This window comes from Suncus etruscus, chromosome 15 (assembly GCF_024139225.1).
Source record: "Suncus etruscus isolate mSunEtr1 chromosome 15, mSunEtr1.pri.cur, whole genome shotgun sequence".
Lineage (NCBI taxonomy): Eukaryota > Metazoa > Chordata > Mammalia > Eulipotyphla > Soricidae > Suncus > Suncus etruscus.
Window position 1 is genome coordinate 17,739,193 of NC_064862.1, and position 17,459 is coordinate 17,756,651.

The 17,459-nt window shown below is 43.0% G+C and overlaps 1 protein-coding gene and 1 non-coding gene across 2 annotated transcripts in view; one reads left to right on the top strand and one right to left on the bottom strand.

Annotated features, from left to right (window-relative positions):
* The window catches only part of LOC126031048 (sterile alpha motif domain-containing protein 5-like), a 1,042,808-nt gene that overhangs the window by 808,517 nt on the left and 216,832 nt on the right, over positions 1 to 17,459 (top strand). The window lies entirely within an intron of this gene.
* Positions 13,396 to 13,501, bottom strand: LOC126031852 (U6 spliceosomal RNA). The gene has a single exon (XR_007503667.1). It is a non-coding gene; the product is annotated as a U6 spliceosomal RNA (small nuclear RNA).

Sequence of the window (17,459 nt, forward strand, 5' to 3'; positions counted from 1 at the left end):
CCATCCTGGCATATCATATGATTTCCTGAGCCTGCTAGGAATGATTTCTTAGTGTATAGCCCGGTATATCCCCTGACAGTACTGTTACGTGTGTGTACCTCCCCCCAAGATAATTATCTGTGTAGTAAGAATATTACTACGCCAGGAGAAAGGAGGGAATTCTGCTATTTGTGACAGCCTGGATAGACCTCAAAGGCCTTCTGCTCAGTGATATCAGTAGAGCTGAGGGAGACAAGTATTGGCATATCCCTTTAACTATCCCATACTCCTCACTACTCCAAGGTGATCCCTTCCTGGCACACTTTCAGTGTATTAACTTATATTAAAGAATTATTTTCTTTTTTTGTTTGTTTGTTTATTTTTGGATCATACCCAAATGTGCTTAGAGTTTACTCTGGCTTTGTCTGTGCATGTGAATGACACAGGTTCAATTCTCAACATCCCATATGCATCCGTGAACACTACCAGGAATAATTCCTGTGTGTAGAACCAGGAGCATGTCCTTACTCCATAAAACAAAAGTACAGGGTTTATTCTACAAAACAAAAGTAGAATAGTAGTTACCAAGAATTGGAGATAGGGGGCCGGCGAAATAGCATGAAGGTAAGGCGTTTACCTTTCATGCAGAAGGTCATCAGTTCGAATCCCGGCGTCCCATATGGTCCCCCGTGCCTGCCAGGAGCAATTTCTGAGCACAAAGCCAGGAAAAACCTCTGAGCACTGCCGGGTGTGACCCAAAAACCAAAAAAACTAAAAAAAAAAAAAAAAGAATTGGAGATAGGAGGGCAGGAAATGGGGAGATGTTGGTTAAAGGATATAAGTCACAGTTATGAGATGAATAGGCCTGGAGAGCTAATGGACAGGGAACAATTATAGTTAATAATACTGTATTATATACTTGAACATTACTAACAGAATAAGTCTTTTGTGGTTCTTACCACAATAAAAGAAATGGCAATTATATGCCATGATGGAGGAGTTAGCTAATTCGAGGGCAGGAGTCATTTTGGAATATAAAATTGTATCATATCAGCAAACTGTAGACCTTAAACTTATACAATGTTATATATCTGGTTGTTGTTGTTGATGTTTTCTTTGTTTTAATTTTTTGGTTTTTGGGCCATACCCGTTTGATGCTATGCGCTCAGAAATCGCCCCTGGCTTGTGGGGACCATATGGGAAGCCTGGGGATCGAACCGAAGTCCTTCCTAGGCTAGCGCTTGCAAGGCAGACACCTTACCTCTAGCGCCACCTTCCTGGCCCCTGTTGTTTTCTTTTTTGAAATTTTGGACCATACCCAATAGTGCTCAGGGGCTGTTCTTGAGTGTCCCTGCCCAGGAGTTGTTTCTGGTGGTGCTCAGGGGACAATGCAGTGCCAAGAACTGAACCCATCTCATGCACACAAAGTAGATGCCCTGGTCCTTTCTGCTCTCTCCCTGACCCCACAAAGTTATGTGTCAATTAGAGTTCAGTAATACCAAGTAGGAAGAAATAGTATTTCAGGACAAAGTAAAAGAAAGAGCAAAGGAAGGAAGTGGAAAATTGAACGCACAGAGAAAAGAAAGCAAGATCTTCCTTCTCAAGTAGGAAAGTACATCTTATAAGAGAACAGGAAGCTGGATGAGCACAGATAAGGCAGGACCTAACATGCAGATGCCAAAGGGCCCCCATTATTTAGTCATCTCTGTAACCTCAGTGCCAAGTGTGGGAGGAATACTCATAATCGTAAGAACTAATATGCAGGGAACCATTTTATATGTGCAGTCATTGTGTAAGGGCTTATGTGAATTAGTAGATTTCTTATTCACACCAAATAGTCCTATGAAGGGATGCTAATTGTACCCATATTTTGTATTTGAAGAGAAGGTGGCGAAGTGCCAGTATTAAACTAGCCCAAACTGACAGACCCAAGGCTTAAAGACATAACTCAATGGGCTGAGCACAGGCATTGTATGGCAGAGGCCCAGGTGCAGGTCCCCAGCACCATCAGCTCACTAAGCACTGAGCCAAGAGTAGCTAGGTGTGGCCCCAAACAAACAAACACATTGTCCGTGTCTAGCATGGAATGGAGATGGAATGTAAGCCCAGTCTTCACTCTTTATCAAGACCATGTATGGATTGGCCAGAGAGATAGTACAGCAAGTAGGCTCTTGCCTTGCCTTTGGACAATCTTGGTTTGACCCCATGATGCCACATAAGATCTCCTGTGTCCTGCCTGAAGTGACCCCTGAATGCAGAGGCAAGAATGCAGATTTTTCTGGCCAGGTGTGGCCCCAAAACCGAAACAAACAAAAGACAGTTAACCAACTGTTACAGAGACTCCAAAAGAATTGTGCAAGAGAATCACTGTGAAACTGGACTGGAGACACATAGCACAGACAGTAAGGCTCTTGCCTTGCATGCAGTTGACCTGGGTTCAATCTCCAGCATCCCATATGGTCCCCCAAGCACCAGGAGTGTTTCTCGAGTGCAGAGCCAGGAGTAAACCCTGATTGCCATTGGGTCTGGTCTACAAACAAGCAAAAACCAAGAAAAATATTTGATATTATTAGCAAAATAAAAAACTGGACTTGGGGGCCTGAGAGATAGCATGGAGGTAAGGTGTTTGCCTTGCATGTAGAAGGATGATTGTTTGAATCCCGGCATCCCATATGGTCCCCCGAGCTTGCCAGGAGCAATTTCTGAGCCAGGAGTAACCCCTGAGAGCTGCTGGGTGTGACCCAAAAACAAAACAAAACAAAAAACCTGGATTTGAGTGAAAGTGCCTTTATTTTATTTATCAGGTGAATGAGGCATCTCAGCTGTCTGTTGTAGCTACTGCCTTTCATGTTTTGTTTTAGGATCTCCCCAATTTAGAATCTTAATCTAGGTAGCTCTCATGTATTAAAAGGTAAATCTTCCAGACTGCTGCGTTGTCAAGGTATGTGATGCTAGCCATCCCTTCTTTCCTCATCAAGAACAGATAAATCACATCATCTATAATACCTGTTTTCTACTCACAGTGATTCCATTTTTTTTTCCTCTTGTGCCACTCTCATATGGATTGCCAGGGATCAAACCAGGGCCATTCACATATACAATATAAATGTCTAGCTGTTGTGCAATCAATCTAGCTGAGTGATTCTGATTTAGAACTCTAGGTGGGGCCTGACACGTGTGTGTGTGTGTGTGTGTGTGTGTGTGTGTGTGTGTGTGTGTGTGTGCATCTGTATATTTAAGCATTACAGTAAGACCATGATAGTGTTGTAATCCACTTAGGTTCCAGTTTTCAAGCAGCTAGGATAGGAAACAAGAGACAATGGTCAAAATCAGAAGGGTTTTTATTTTTATTTTTTGGTCACACCCAGTAGTTTTCAGGGCTGACTCTGTCCTTAGGGGTCTCTCCTGGTAGGGTTCATATGGGGTATCAGGGATTGAAACGAGGCTAGATGAATGCAAGACAAGCTATAACACTAGCTCTGAACTCAAGACCTTTTAAGAGAATGGAAAGAAGCGATAAGCAGCAGGAATCTTCTCATGGGTTATGAGAGGATTTTCTTAAGCAGAATTCCAAACAATGATAAAAAAGCTTTTCTAGTTACAGCATTTTTTTTTTTTGGCTTTTGGGTCACACCCAGCAGTGCTCAGGGGTTACTCCTGGCTCTATGCTCAAAAATCGCTGGCTAGGCTCAGGGGACCATATAGGATACTGGGATTTGAACCACCAACCTTCTGCATGAAAGGCAAATGCCTTACCTTCATGCCATCTCTCCGGCCCCTAGTTACAGCTTCTTCTTTTTTTTTTGGGGGGGGGGTTTGGGTCACACTCGGCAATGCTCAGAGGCTACTCCTGGCTTTACCTTCATGCCATCTCTCCAGCCCCTAGTTACAGCTTCTTCTTCTTCTTCTTTTTTGGGGGTAGGGGGGTTGGGGTCACACTCGGCAGTGCTCAGAGGCTACTCCTGGCTTTATGCTCAGAAATCGTCCTTGGCAGACACAGCGGACCATATGGGATGCCGGGATTTGAACCACCGTCCTTCTGCATGAAAGGCAAATGCCTTTCCTCCATGCTATCGATCTGGCCCCATAGTTACAGCTTCTTACCTAGAGAGATGGCTGAGAACTTCATTGGGTTTAAAGGTAAGACAGGAGGACACACAGACTTGCTTAGTACTGAATCCTTAGCACTCCTTAGCACCACAAGGGTCTAGAGCACAGAGACAAGAAAAATCTGTGAGCATGATATGTGGCCTAACACTCCCATCCCTAAACAATAAAGTTAAGATGGGGTGTGAAGGAACAGAATTCTGTCCCTAAGGTGTTGTTAAGGATCATTGTCAAGGTCTTTGATGGTCTTATCAAATTTTTATAAAGTTCTTTTATTTCACTAGAAACTTCTCCTTTTCAGAGATTATCCACCCTTCCCTGGGTGGTAACTCAATTACCATCTCTAAAAAGCTTTGTATTTGCATCTCAAAGAATGTGGGCTTTGTGCACTTGGATTGCTTGGGGGGGCGGGTAGTGGTAGGGGGTAAAGGGCAATTTCTTAGGGCTTCACCTATACCCATTGACAACACTGCCCCCCACCCCAGTCCTTCCACCATACCTCAGTTCAATCCCTACCACCACCAGGAATGATACATGGGCACAAAGCCAGAATGAAAGTCCCAAGACTGGAGCTATCGTACAATGGGTAGGGTGTTTGCTTTGCATGAGGCAGAACCTGGTTCAATTCTTCACATCCCTTATGGTCCCCTGAGTACTATGAGGAGTACTTTCTGAGTGGAGAGCCAGTGTACTCCATGAAGTGTGGAAAAAAAAAAAAGGAAAAATAAAGGGGCCGGAGAGAGGGCACAGTGGTAGGGCGTTTGCTTGCAAGCAACTGATCCAGGACAGATGGTGGTTCGAATCTCAGCATCCCATATGGTTCTCGAAACCTGCCAGGAGTGACTTCTGAGCACAAAGACAGGAGTAATTCCTGAGCACAGCTAGGTGTGACCCAAAAACCAAAAAAAAAAAAAAAAAAGGGAAAAATAAGAATAGTGCCTGAGCACCACTGGGTGTGGCCCAAACACTCCCCAAATTCCTTTATATTTTTAATCTTTTTATTAAGGGACTGCAGTTTGCAAAATTATTCATCAAAGAGTTTTGGCATACAGTGTTTCAGTATTAATCCTACCACTCACCAGAGTCAACTTCCCTCCCCAAAGCCCCAAGTTCTCTCCCACTCCCAAAGTCTCTTTGACTGGCACATTTTTTAATTTGTTGTCTCAGTTTGGATCTCCTGCTTTCAATAATGTGGATGCCCAACTAATTAAAAATAAAAAACCTTTGTGCATCATATTCAGTAGCAATTATTGGAGTATTCATAAGTGAATAATGCATACTTGGTTCCTCCCTGCATAGAACTTGCAGTTAAACTGGAACATAAATCAATGAGCAATTACAGTGAAGGAAAGAAGGGGAACAGTTGTGGTTAGACTGGATGAAAATCAGGTAAGCTGATTCCCATGGAAAGGAATGGAAACTGCAACCTATCTGACTCATTTTAAGAGGGTAAAAGAGGGCCCGGAGTAATAGCACAGCAGCGTTTGCCTTGCAATCAGCCGATCCAGGACCAAAGGTGGTTGGTTCGAATCCCGGTGTCCCATATGGTCCCCCGTGCCTGCCAGGAGCTATTTCTGAGCCGACAGCCAGGAGTAACCCCTGAGCACCACCAGGTGTGGCCCAAAAACCAAAAAAAAAAAAAAAAGAGGGTAAAAGAGGGTAACTGCAAGAGTGAGCTTCTCTAGTCTAAAAATCAGTATGTTCTGGGCAGGAGAGAGGGCAGTTCAAAGGACTGAGCACAGGCTTTGCATGCAGGAGGCCGAGGTTCCATCCCTGGTAACACATGATCTGAGCACTGCTGGATGTGATTCTTTGAGTACAGAGCACAGAGCAATCTTATGGCATCCTGGCTTTGACCCAAATGCTAACAAATAAGCAAAAAAAAATAAATAAATAACAGAAGAGAATTCCAGAAAATGACTAAGACCCAGTCCAATAGACTGAATTCATGCCTTGCAGGTTTCAGAAAGAAGGAAGGAAGGAAGGAAGGAAGGAAGGAAGGAAGGAAGGAAGGAAGGAAGGAAGGAAGGAAGGAAGGAAGGAAGGAGGAAGGAAGGAAGGAAGGAAGAGGAGGAAGGAAGGAAGGAAGGAAGGAAGGAAGGAAGGAGAAGAAAGAGAGAGAGAAAGAAGAAGAAAGAAAGAAAGAAAGAAAGAAAAGGAAAGAGAAGAAAGGAAGAAGAAAGAAAGAAAGGAAAAGAAAAAAAAGAAGAAAGAAGAAGAAAGAAAGGAAAGAAAGGAAGGAAGGAAGAAGAAGAAAGAAAGGAAAGAAAGAAAGAAAGAAAGAAGAAGAAGAAGAAAGAAGAAGAAAGAGAAGAGAGAAGAGAAGAAAGAAAGAAAGAAAGAAAGAAAGAAAGAAAGAAAGAAAAAGAAGAAAGAAAGAAGAAAGAAAGAAAGAAAGAAAGAAAGAAAGAAAAGAGAAAGGAAAGAAAGAAAGAAAGAGAAAGAAAGAAAGAAAGAAGAAAGAGAAGAAAGAAAAGAAAGAAAGAAAGAAAGAAAGAAAGAAAGAAAAAGAAAGAAAGAAAGAAAGAAAGAAAGAAAGAGAGAGAGAGAGAGAGAGAAAGAAAGAAAGAAAGAAAGAAAGAAAGAAAGAAAGAAAGAAAGAAAGAAAGAAAGAAAGAAAGAAAGAATCAAGCCTAGATGATGCTTCAGGTTTTCTGAATGGAGTTGCCAAGGATTGAATCCAGATCATCCACATGCCAGGCAAGTGCCCTACACACTGACTATTGCCCTATTCCTTGGAAATAGGTTTTGATATCTTCCTTTCCCCAAGCTCCCAAGCCAGTCAGTCCCTCAGTCCTTTCAGCTTCTGAATGTTCTCATATTCTCCCCTGTTATTCCTTATGCCATCCTTTAATCATGGCAGTGTTCAGCCCAAGTTTAGTTGAGGAAAATGAACTCAGTTGATGTTCTGAAAAGGGGGATTTACTAAAAAGTATAGATGCCTCAGAACTGTTGGAAGGACTGAAGGAACAGACTATGGGCTGAGCTTTCAGCCAGCAAATGTATTGTGTTCCTAATTATCCACTTTAGCCTGAGTAAAGGGTTGACAGGATGTGGGTTTTTAGTGCCAAAACCATGATAGTCCTTTGAAAACCAAGGTGGTGAATCTTCCTTCACCTATAAACCACATGTGGTCATCAAGGACTGACAGATGTTTCTATCATCATTATGCAGCCCTGAGAATCAAGGAACTATTGGAATATGGACAACTGAGATAGAATAGGCTACATGCCTTGTATGAGTCAACTTGGTTTGACCTCTGTCACCACATTGTCTGTCTCCAAGTATCGTTGAGTATAAACTATAAACTACAAATACCTCCCCTCACCCCAGCACAACCAAAATGGTAATGTGTCATTGGACCTTACTGGTGAGAATCACTTGGTGGGAGGGGTCTCAGGTCTCCTGAGCACTGCTGAGGGAGTGTGTGTGTGTGTGTGTGTGTGTGTGTGTCTGTCTGTCTGTCTGTCTGTCTCTGTCTCTGTCTCTGTCTCTGTCTCTCTCTCTCTCTCTCACACACACACACACACACACACACACACACACACACACACACACACACACACACACACACGATTTGTTCTGAGGCAAAAGAGTGCGCCCAGTACCTCTCTGGATTCTTCAGAGACTGAACAGATAATCAGGCATCGGTTTATGAGCCAAAATAAGGGTATTTGTTAATAAAAACAAACACCTCCTCACACACATGACAGAAACCCAGCAAAGCTAGAAACCACCCCCTGTGGATTGAGAAGTTGCCTTTTGTGGGGAGAGACAGGGAGAGCACTTCCGGGAATTGAAGTCAGAGCTTTGTACGTGCCTGGCAAGTGCTAGACAGCTAAGCTGCCTTGCCTGTCCTCAGAACCCATCTCTAAGTAGTTTAGCTAAGCAGAGCGCCTGGGAAGAAGTAGAAAGTCATCTGGGAGGTTATCACGAAAGTCCAGGAAACAAAGGCATAGGGAGTGCAGATGTAGGTTCTGTTTCTCTGTGGAACAGATAAGCAGATTAGCTCTTCTTGGCTCCAGTGCCGGGAAACAGCCACAGAGAAGAGCACATAGCACTAGTGTTTCAGGTAGGTTCTCCATGATGCCTTGGATTTCCTCCCCTGAAATCAACATTTTGCCAAAGATATGGCAGATTGGGGGCAAAAGGGAAAGCACACATAGAGGTACTCAGTGGCTACGGCCAGCTCAGTGCTCAGCAAATTATGCTTTGCCCAGGAGGGAACCAGGGCCTCCCAAAAATCACACACTCACCCCGTTGAACTGCCTCTTTCATCTGGGTGGAAGGTTTTTTTTTGTTGTTGTTGTTGTTGTTTTGTTTTGTTGTTGTTTTGGGCTTGGGGGTGTCACACCCAGTAGCACTCAGAGGTTACTCCTGGCTCTGTGCTCAAAAATTATTCCTGGCAGGCTCGGGGGACCATATGGGATGTCGGGAATCGAACCCAAGTCCATCCTGGATCTGCTGCTTGCAAGGCAAATGCCCTACTGCTGTGCTATCTCTTTGGTCCCTGTTGTTCTTACCAGAACATATTGCAAAATCATGCTACTTCTGCTCTCATCTGTACATACTGTGCCACACTTTGGGGAGTCAAATTAGCTCTTCAAGTTATATGCAGGGTTTGGAAGAAAGTACACTTGCCTTGCAACATAACTGACCCAGATTGGATCCTCCGCATCCTATATGGTCCCCAAGCACTGCCAGGAATGGTCACTAAGGACAGAACCTGGACTAAACTTTGAATACCACTGGGTATAGTCCCCAAACAACCCCTCCCAAAGTCATATGCAGAATGTGTTACTTGTCACACATTTGGCCCTCTCCTATGTTTATTGCCATGAATTATAATATAAATCCAAATTAGACAGATAGCATTTTCTTTTCTTTTCTTTTCTTTTTTTTGGGGGGGGGTTTTGGGTTTTGGGTCACACCCGGCAGGGATTACTCCAGGCTCTACGCTCAGAAATCGCTCCTGGCCAGCCCGGGGGACCATATGGGATGCTGGGATTCAAACCACCATCCTTCTGCATGCAAGGCAAATGCCCTACTTTCATGCTATCTCCCCAGCCCCTAGACAGATAGCATTTTCCTGCTTAAAACTTCCTGTGACTCCAAGTGACTTATGTCACAGGTAACAAATAAAACATAATTAAATCCCCTTCCAGTTACAATATTGCAAACCACAATGCCTAATCGAAAATCAAAAAGGGGATTTTTGACAGACAGACACAGAGACAAAGAAAGACAGGGAGACAGAGAGAGAAAGACAGGGAGACAGAGAGAAAGACAGGGAGACAGAGAGAGAGAGAGAGAGAGAGAGAGAGAGAGAGAGAGAGAGAGAGGAAAAAATGTGTCTGCCTTAGAGGAAGGCTGAGGGTGAGGGTGGGGGACCAGAGGGAAACGGGAAATTGGTGGCAGGAAATGAACATCTGTGAAAGGATGAGCATTGGAACATTGTATGACTGAAACTCAACTATCAACAACTTTTTCACTTGTATTTCATGGTGATTTAATAATATAAAACACATGGGGCCAGAGAGATATTACAGTGGAACGGCATTTGACTTACATGCGGCTGACCTGGGATGGACCCAGATTCTATTCCTGTCATTCCCCCCCCCCCAAAAAAAAAAAAGATCCAAGCTCAAAGGGGGCTGGAGAGATAGCATGGAGGTAAGGCGTTTGCCTTTCATGCAAGAGGTCATCGGTTCGAATCCCAGCGTCCCATATGGTCCCCCGTGCCTGCCAGGAGCAATTTCTGAGCATGGAGCCAGGAGTAACCCCTGAGCACTGCCGGGTGTGACCCAAAAACCACAAAAAAAAAAAAAAAAAAAAAAAAGATCCAAGCTCTATTCCTGTCATTCCATATAGTTCCCCGAGCCTGTCAGGAGCAATCTGAGCACAGAGCCAGGAGTAATCCCTGTGCACTGGGTATGGCCCAAAAACCAATCAATTAACCAATCAATCAATAAACTGCGCTGTAAATAATAATATAAAGCACATAATAATATTGGTCATGGATTTGAATTTCTACACTGTTTAGATGTAAGAGTAAGCAAAGCTCCTCCACCCAACAGGGCTGCAAAATAAAAGCACTGCATGTTGGCTTTCGATCTCTTCTTTTTGCTTCCTGCCTCCAACATCCACTGGAGGACTTGACAGTGCTTCAATTCTTCAGGCTTTTGCTTCAGCCCGGAATAGCTTTTCTTTCTCTTTTTTGACTGATGAATTGTATAGTCCCCAACCTTCAATAGGATTCACCTCCTTTATGAATTCTCCCTCTTCCCTAGGTTGCCCATTCTCTTCTCTGAGCACTGTCTTTGTTGTGAATCTATAAGGACTAATTGCTTTTCGATCCCTTACAAAATTAGCTGGTCCTGAAAACCAGTACTGTCTCTTGTTGCTGCTACTGAACACAAATGTCACACCTAATGGAAATTCAATATTTGCTACACACTGAATGAATGAATGATGGGAACAACAACATCTCTTTCCTTTGAATCCATAGGAGAAAACTAGTCAAATTATATTGAACTGAGTAAACTTTTGCGTGAAATGCTTTATGGCACCTTTCATCAACTTTTAAAACTTTTAACCAACTTTAGTGTGTGTGTGTGTGTGTGTGTATGTGTCATGCATGTATGTGACAGAGTTGGGAAGAAGGCCACATTTGACAGTGATCAGGGCTTATTCCTGATTCTAAGCTCAGGAATCACTCCTGGTGGGGCTTGAAGGTGTTTGCAATCAAACCTGGGTTGGCTGCATGTAAGGCAAACACCTTACCTGCTGTACCATTTCTCTGGCCCCAAAACCCCAGTCAGGGAGGTACTGTGGATATAAATCAGTAGGTAAGCACAAAATTAATTTGTTTTTCTTTTTGTTGTTGTTTTTATTTGTTTTTATACCACACTGACTCTGCACTCAGGAATTACTCTCAATGGTTCTTGGGAAACCGTATCGAATGCAGGGGATGGAACTCTGGGAAGGCAGTGCACAAGAGAGTGCCCTACCCTCTATACGTCATTTTGATCCAACAACAATCAAATTATAAACAAAGAAGTAAACTAAGAAAAAAAGGGGCCAGAGCAGTGGGGCAAGTGATAGGGCATTTGTCTTGCATGTGCTAATCTAGGAAGGACCCTCGGTTCTATCCCCCGGCATCTGATATGGTCCCCCAAGCCAAGAGCAAGTTCTGAGCACATAGCCAAGAGTAACCCCTGAGGGTCACCGGGCATGATAAAAATAAATAAATAAATAAAAATAAAAAGAAGAAAAATAGAAATATTCAGTGTTCATTGAAGGCTGGAGATTAGGTTTACAGTGCTTGGTTTTCATTCAGTCTTTGGTAGACCAGGTTTAGATTCCTAGCTCCACCCTCCTGACCCAGCCCTGCTGGGTGTAGCTCAAACAAACAAAAACATTTTGCTTTCCTGGCATTTCTTTCTGTTGACTTTGTTTGACTTCTTATGAGAACTTTCACCTAAATAATTTTGATCATTTAAGCTACTTTAGAAGAAGTCTTCCACAAATGAAGACATGAATTTTTCATATTCTTTTTCTTTCATGCCTGTTCTCTTTAGACCAGGAAATTGATGTTTCAGCTCAGATGACAGGCCAGATGTTAGTACACTAGCTAAAAGATGGATTTCCTGCCCCAATAGGTGACCTCTGAAAGCAAAATAGGCTTGTTCTTAATGGATAGACTGTCCAAATGACCTCATTTCTAAAACAAGGCCCCTTTGTGAAGTGTCTCTTGACTACTGGAATCAACATCATCTGATTTTTGAGAACATTCATTAAATAAAGAGTATTTAGCACCTAGCTATTTATGTAGAAAGCAAGGGGGAAAATTGTGCTTTGATCAGTCATTTGTTCTGTTCCTTTAAGAATGCCTGTGCTCATTTGAGAAGGAAATGGTGCAGAAAATCTGGTGCCTGCCTAGCTGTATTAATATTTCCTTTAAACTTCAAACCACATTTAGGCCAGCACTAACCACAGAAGCAGAGCGTGTTCTGTGTATCCCTATTCAGGAAATTGTTTGACTAAGCTTCATCCAGACACTAAAGAAGTATCTATGACTCCAACATCCTACCACTCAGAGTTTCTCTTGTCATCTGTGAGAAGCTCATTGAGTGAGACAGTCACATGGTCCCACCTCTTTTGACGATTTCTTCACCAAGTGAGTTTATTTATATCTTCAATTGTTTTCGAGAGCTCAGAAAAACTGAGATAACAGATTATTTGTGTGCCTGTGCACGCATACGCCTGTATCAGCATACCGTGTTTCCGTATATATATATGACAGGAAATGAAATTTGAAAGAAAGTACCCAAGAGAGGAAAATGGCCTTGAAGGAGTGAAGATTGCCAAGGAAAGGAAGACAGAAGTTCCTGAGATTCTGAAAGAATGAATTTTTTATTTGTTTGTTTGGTTTTTGTTTGGGGGCCACAGCATTCAGGGGTCACTCCTGGCTATGCGCTCAGAAATGGCCCCTGGCAGGCACGGGAATATGGAATGCCGGGAACCGAACCATCGTCCTTCTGCATGCAAGGCAAATGCTCTACCTCCATGCCATCTCTCTGGCCCCCAAGCATAAATTGTTTTTTTTTTTGGTTTTTTTTTTTTTTTGTTTGTTTTTGGGCCACACCCGGCAGTGCTCAGGGGTTACTCCTGGCTGTCTGCTCAGAAATAGCTACTGGCAGGCACGGGGGATCATATGGGACACCGGGATTCGAACCAACCACCTTTGGTCCTGGATCAGCTGCTTGCAAGGCAAACACCGCTGTGCTATCTCTCCGGGCCCATAAATTGTTTTTTTAAGCTGAATATGTCTGCCAACAGTCCCCAAACTGGTGAGACAGGGTTGCCTCTAGAAGAAGAACCCCGCCCAAGGTCATGAAAAGGATTATATAGGGAAGGGATATAGGAGGAGCCCTGAACACAGATGGCAATGACTTCCCCAAAATAAAACAATCACATATTCAAATGAGTCTGTGTATCTATTACATGGGCTATTTTACATATATACCTTAATTTCTTTTCTTTTTCTTTTTCTTTTTTTTTTTTTTTTTTTTTTGGTTTTGGGTCACACCCGGCAGTGCTCAGGGGGTACTCCTGGCTCTATACTCAGAAATTTCTCCTGGCAGGCTCAGGGGACCATATGGGATGCCAGGATTTGAACCACTGTGTTTCTGCATGCAAGGCAAATGCCCTACCTCCATGCTATCTCTCTGGCCCCTATATACCTTAATTTCTATATTTAATTGGCTGCCCTTGCCTTATTTGGTATTCTTGTTTTTATTGTTTGTTTTTTAATGTGAACATTTCATGAGTTTGCAGATCATCCTTGCATGGAAGCCAAGCTAATCTTCTCTAATAGCTCCAATTTTAGTATATGTGCTACCGAAGTGAGCACAGGTATTCTGGTTTTTTGTTTGTTTGTTTGTTTGGTTTTTGGGTCACATCCAGCAGCGCTCAGGGGCTACTCCTGGCTCTACGCTCAGAAATCGCTTCTGGTGGGCTCGGGGGACCATATGGGATGCCGGATTCAAACCACTGTCCTTCTGCAAGCAAAGCAAACATCCTATTGCTGTGCTATCTCTCCGGCCCCCTATATTTGTTTTTTGATTCACAGCTCACTCCTGGTTCTATGCTCAGGTCTGACTCCTCAAGGTACTCAGAAGACTACTAGAGGGAAATTGAACCCATGCAGGTCACCTAAAAGGCAATTGCCGGGGCCGGAGAGATAGCATGGAGGTAAGGCATTTGCCTTGCATGCAGAAGGTCGGTAGTTCAAATTCCAGCATCCCATATGGTCCCCCTAGCCTGCCAGGAGCAACCCCTGAGTGCTGCCGGGTGTGACCCCCCCCAAAAAAAAACCAAAAAGTAAATAAATAAATGAAATAAAAATAAATAAATAAAAGGCAATTGCCTTACCTGCTGTATTTCCTCTCTGACTCAGCAATATTTTGATTTGTTCTATTTTGGGGGTCACACCTGGTGATGTTCAGGGCTCACATTAAGTGTCAGGGATCCAACCAGGCTGGCTTGACTCAAGGCCAGGGCTCTGCCTAGTCAACTATCTCTCCAGCCCCCTGCAGTTTTTCACCATATTTTAAACTTCCCATTTTCTTTTTTATTATTTGTTTTGGGGGCATACCTGGCTGTGCTTATGGCTTATTCCTGACTATGCTCAGAGATTATTCTTGGTTATGCTGGGGGACAATGTGCAATGCTAGGGGCTGAAATGGGGTTTCTTACATACAAGGCAGTTGTCTTGACTTTATATTATATCTCTAGCCCATACTTTGTTTTTTGAGTAAAGCCTAGCAGTTCTCAGGGACTATTATATGTTCTGTGCTTTAGAAATGCTCCTTTTGGTGGTAGAGTATCATAGGGTACCAGAGATGGAATCAGGGCCTCTGCATCCAGGAATATGAGCTCCAGCAATTTGCGCCACTCTCTAGCCTTTTTCTAGAAAATATTTTCCTTATTCTAAAGAGTCCACATAAAGTTTATAGCAGCTCTCTGAGGGAGCAGACATCCAATCACTTGGTATGTTTGTTACAAGACTGCTGGGGGACAGGGTTTTGGCGTTTGCTTATCTAGCAAGTTCCAAGCTGAAGTGTCTGTCCTTGAGTCACATTGAAAAGTTCTGAACTTGGTGGTTGGTTCGAATCCCGGTGTCCCATATGGTCCCCCTGCCTGCCAGGAGCTATTTCTGAGCAGACAGCCAGGAGTAACCCCTGAGCACCGCCGGGTGTGGCCCAAAAACCAAACAATAAAACAAAAACGAAAAGTTCTGAACTAGATGATACACATGTTCTGAACTAGTTCTGAACTAGATGATAGACTATATGCAAAGGCAATGAAGCTCATATGCAATTTAGATGGGAATGAAGGCCAGGAAGGGTAAGGACTCAAGCCTGACCCAGAGGTTGGTGGCTTGAGCAAATGAATGGATAGAACTGTACCGAAACTGGGATTAGCAGGGTGGAAGATTGGGTGATAGTGTGAAATGAGATATCCCAATGAAATATATCTGTTTTTTTTAATTTATTTAAAGAAAATGAATCACATAGTTGACATAACTGATCATAATACATTTGTTTTAGGATGACAGAAAGTGAAGTTATTAAAAAAAATAGAAAGAAAATAGAGAATGGAAAATAGAGATGGAAAAAAGATGGAAAAAGGAGTTTATTAGCAGTTATATTTGTAAAAATTATTGTATCATCAATAAAGTCGTTAATACAATAGCTGAAGGTTTAGTATGACTCCCATTTCTTTTCTTTAGAGATGGGAGATACACTAAAAAAATAAAATAAAAATAAAATAAAATAAAGTTGTGTGTGTGTGTGTGTGTGTGTGTGTGTGTGTGTGTGTGTGGCAGTTGTTGTTTGCATAGGCACAGCACAATATGGAAGAAATTGGAGAGAAAGACCTTTTCATGTATGTAATAAAGTTGTTTAAATAAAAAAATAAAAAAAAAAATAGGGGCCAGGAAGGTGGCGCTAGAGGTAAGGTATCTGCCTTGCAAGCGCTAGCATAGGATGGACAGTGGTTCAATCCCCCAGCGTCCCATATGGTCCCCCCAAGCCAGGGGTGATTTCTGAGCGCATAGCCAGGAGTAACCCCTGAGAGTCAAACGGGTGTGGCCCAAAAAACAAAAACAAAAAAAAAAATTTAAAAAAATGGGAGATCTTACACCCGAAGCATTTTGGCATAAGACCAACTCAAGGCTCCAGGCATACTAGGTTGTCCAACCCCATAGACATTCTCAATGGTCAGCTCTTCACCATTACTATTTTTGCTGTCAGATATCTGTAATTTTAGATCCTGGTTTCTGTACAGGTCCTATGTCGAAGTCCAGGTGGTGTGTAGTGTTTTCTGGTTCTGTTTCACTATCAGTTAGCATTGCAGAGAATCTTGCTCTAAAAGCAGGCTGCTGCTGTTGCCCCGTTGTCAGTGTTTTTGTTTTTTGATTCATAGTCTACTCCTTGCTCTATGCTCAGGTATGATTTCTGTGGTATTCAGAAAACCAGAGGGAAATTGAACTCATGCAGGTCATCTACAAGGCAGCTGCCTTACCTGCTGTATTTCCTCTCTGGCTCAACATTAATATTTTGGTTTGCTATTTGGGGTGGGGTTACACCTGGTGTTGTTCAATGAAAGGACTGGAGAGAGTGAGTTCAATGGGCTGAGCACATGCTTTGCTAGCAAATAGCCCCTGAACACCACCAGGTGAGACACAAAACCAAAGCAGAAATCCCAGGGCAAGTTGAAGTAAAATATGTTTAAAATGTCAAGCACAAAGGTTGAGAGAGTAAACTTTCAATAAGTGAGAGATGGTATTATCACTGTAGTTACTACCTTTATTTTCAAACAGAAAAGTTCTAGTTGCCCTGCCCTGGCAGAACTAACCTATCTTCTATTACTCAATAACTACATTCCAAGCTAGAAATGACCTCATTGTGTAACTCTGGAGCCTAAGGAATGTACAAGGAATTTACCTGCTTATAGAGATCACAGCGGGCCTGAGTGGGCCTGGAAAAAGGATGAGTCAAGGGAGGGAAGAGGGGTAAAGTTTACAGTAACCTCCACAGTCAAACTGTGGAAAGATTCCACTTTACGGGCCAGATAAATAACTTGCTCAATGTCTCAAAAACACAAGTGAAAGTTTAAAGCCAGCTCTTCCACATCCCATTATTTGTGCATTCCTCCTTCCAAACTCTACTTTGATTGCCAAGGTTTAAACTGATTTCCTTTTTCTTTTTAGTTTAGGTTTGTTTTGGGGGGGATCACTCTGGATGTACTCAGGGCTTCCTCCTGAATCTGTGCTTCTCATGGGGCTTAGAGGGCTATATGAAGTATTGCAGATCAGATCTGGGGTCAACCAGATGCAAGGCAAGCACCTACCCATTCTGCTATCCTTTCAGCCCAGGTTGCCTTTCTCATATCATAAGGATGACTCAAATAGACCTTAGGCAGCACCCTGTAACTTCTAGACTAGTGACTTTTAAAACTTAATTGTAGGGGTAAGAGAGATAGCATGGAGGTAGGGCATTTGCCTTGCATGCAGAAGAATGGTGGTTCGAATCCCAGCATCCCATATGGTCCCCCAAGCCTGCCAGGACCAATTTCTGAGCATAGAGCCAGGAGTAACCCCTGAGCACTGCTGAGTGTGACCCAAAATAAATAAATAAAAATAAAAATAAGGGCCTGGAGAGATAGCACAGCGGTGTTTGCCTTGCAAGCAGCCGATCCAGGAACAAAGGTGGTTGGTTCAAATCCCGATGTCCCCTATGGTCCCCTGTGCCTGCCAGGAGCTATTTCTGAGCAGGCAGCCAGGAGTAACCCCTGAGCACCGCTGG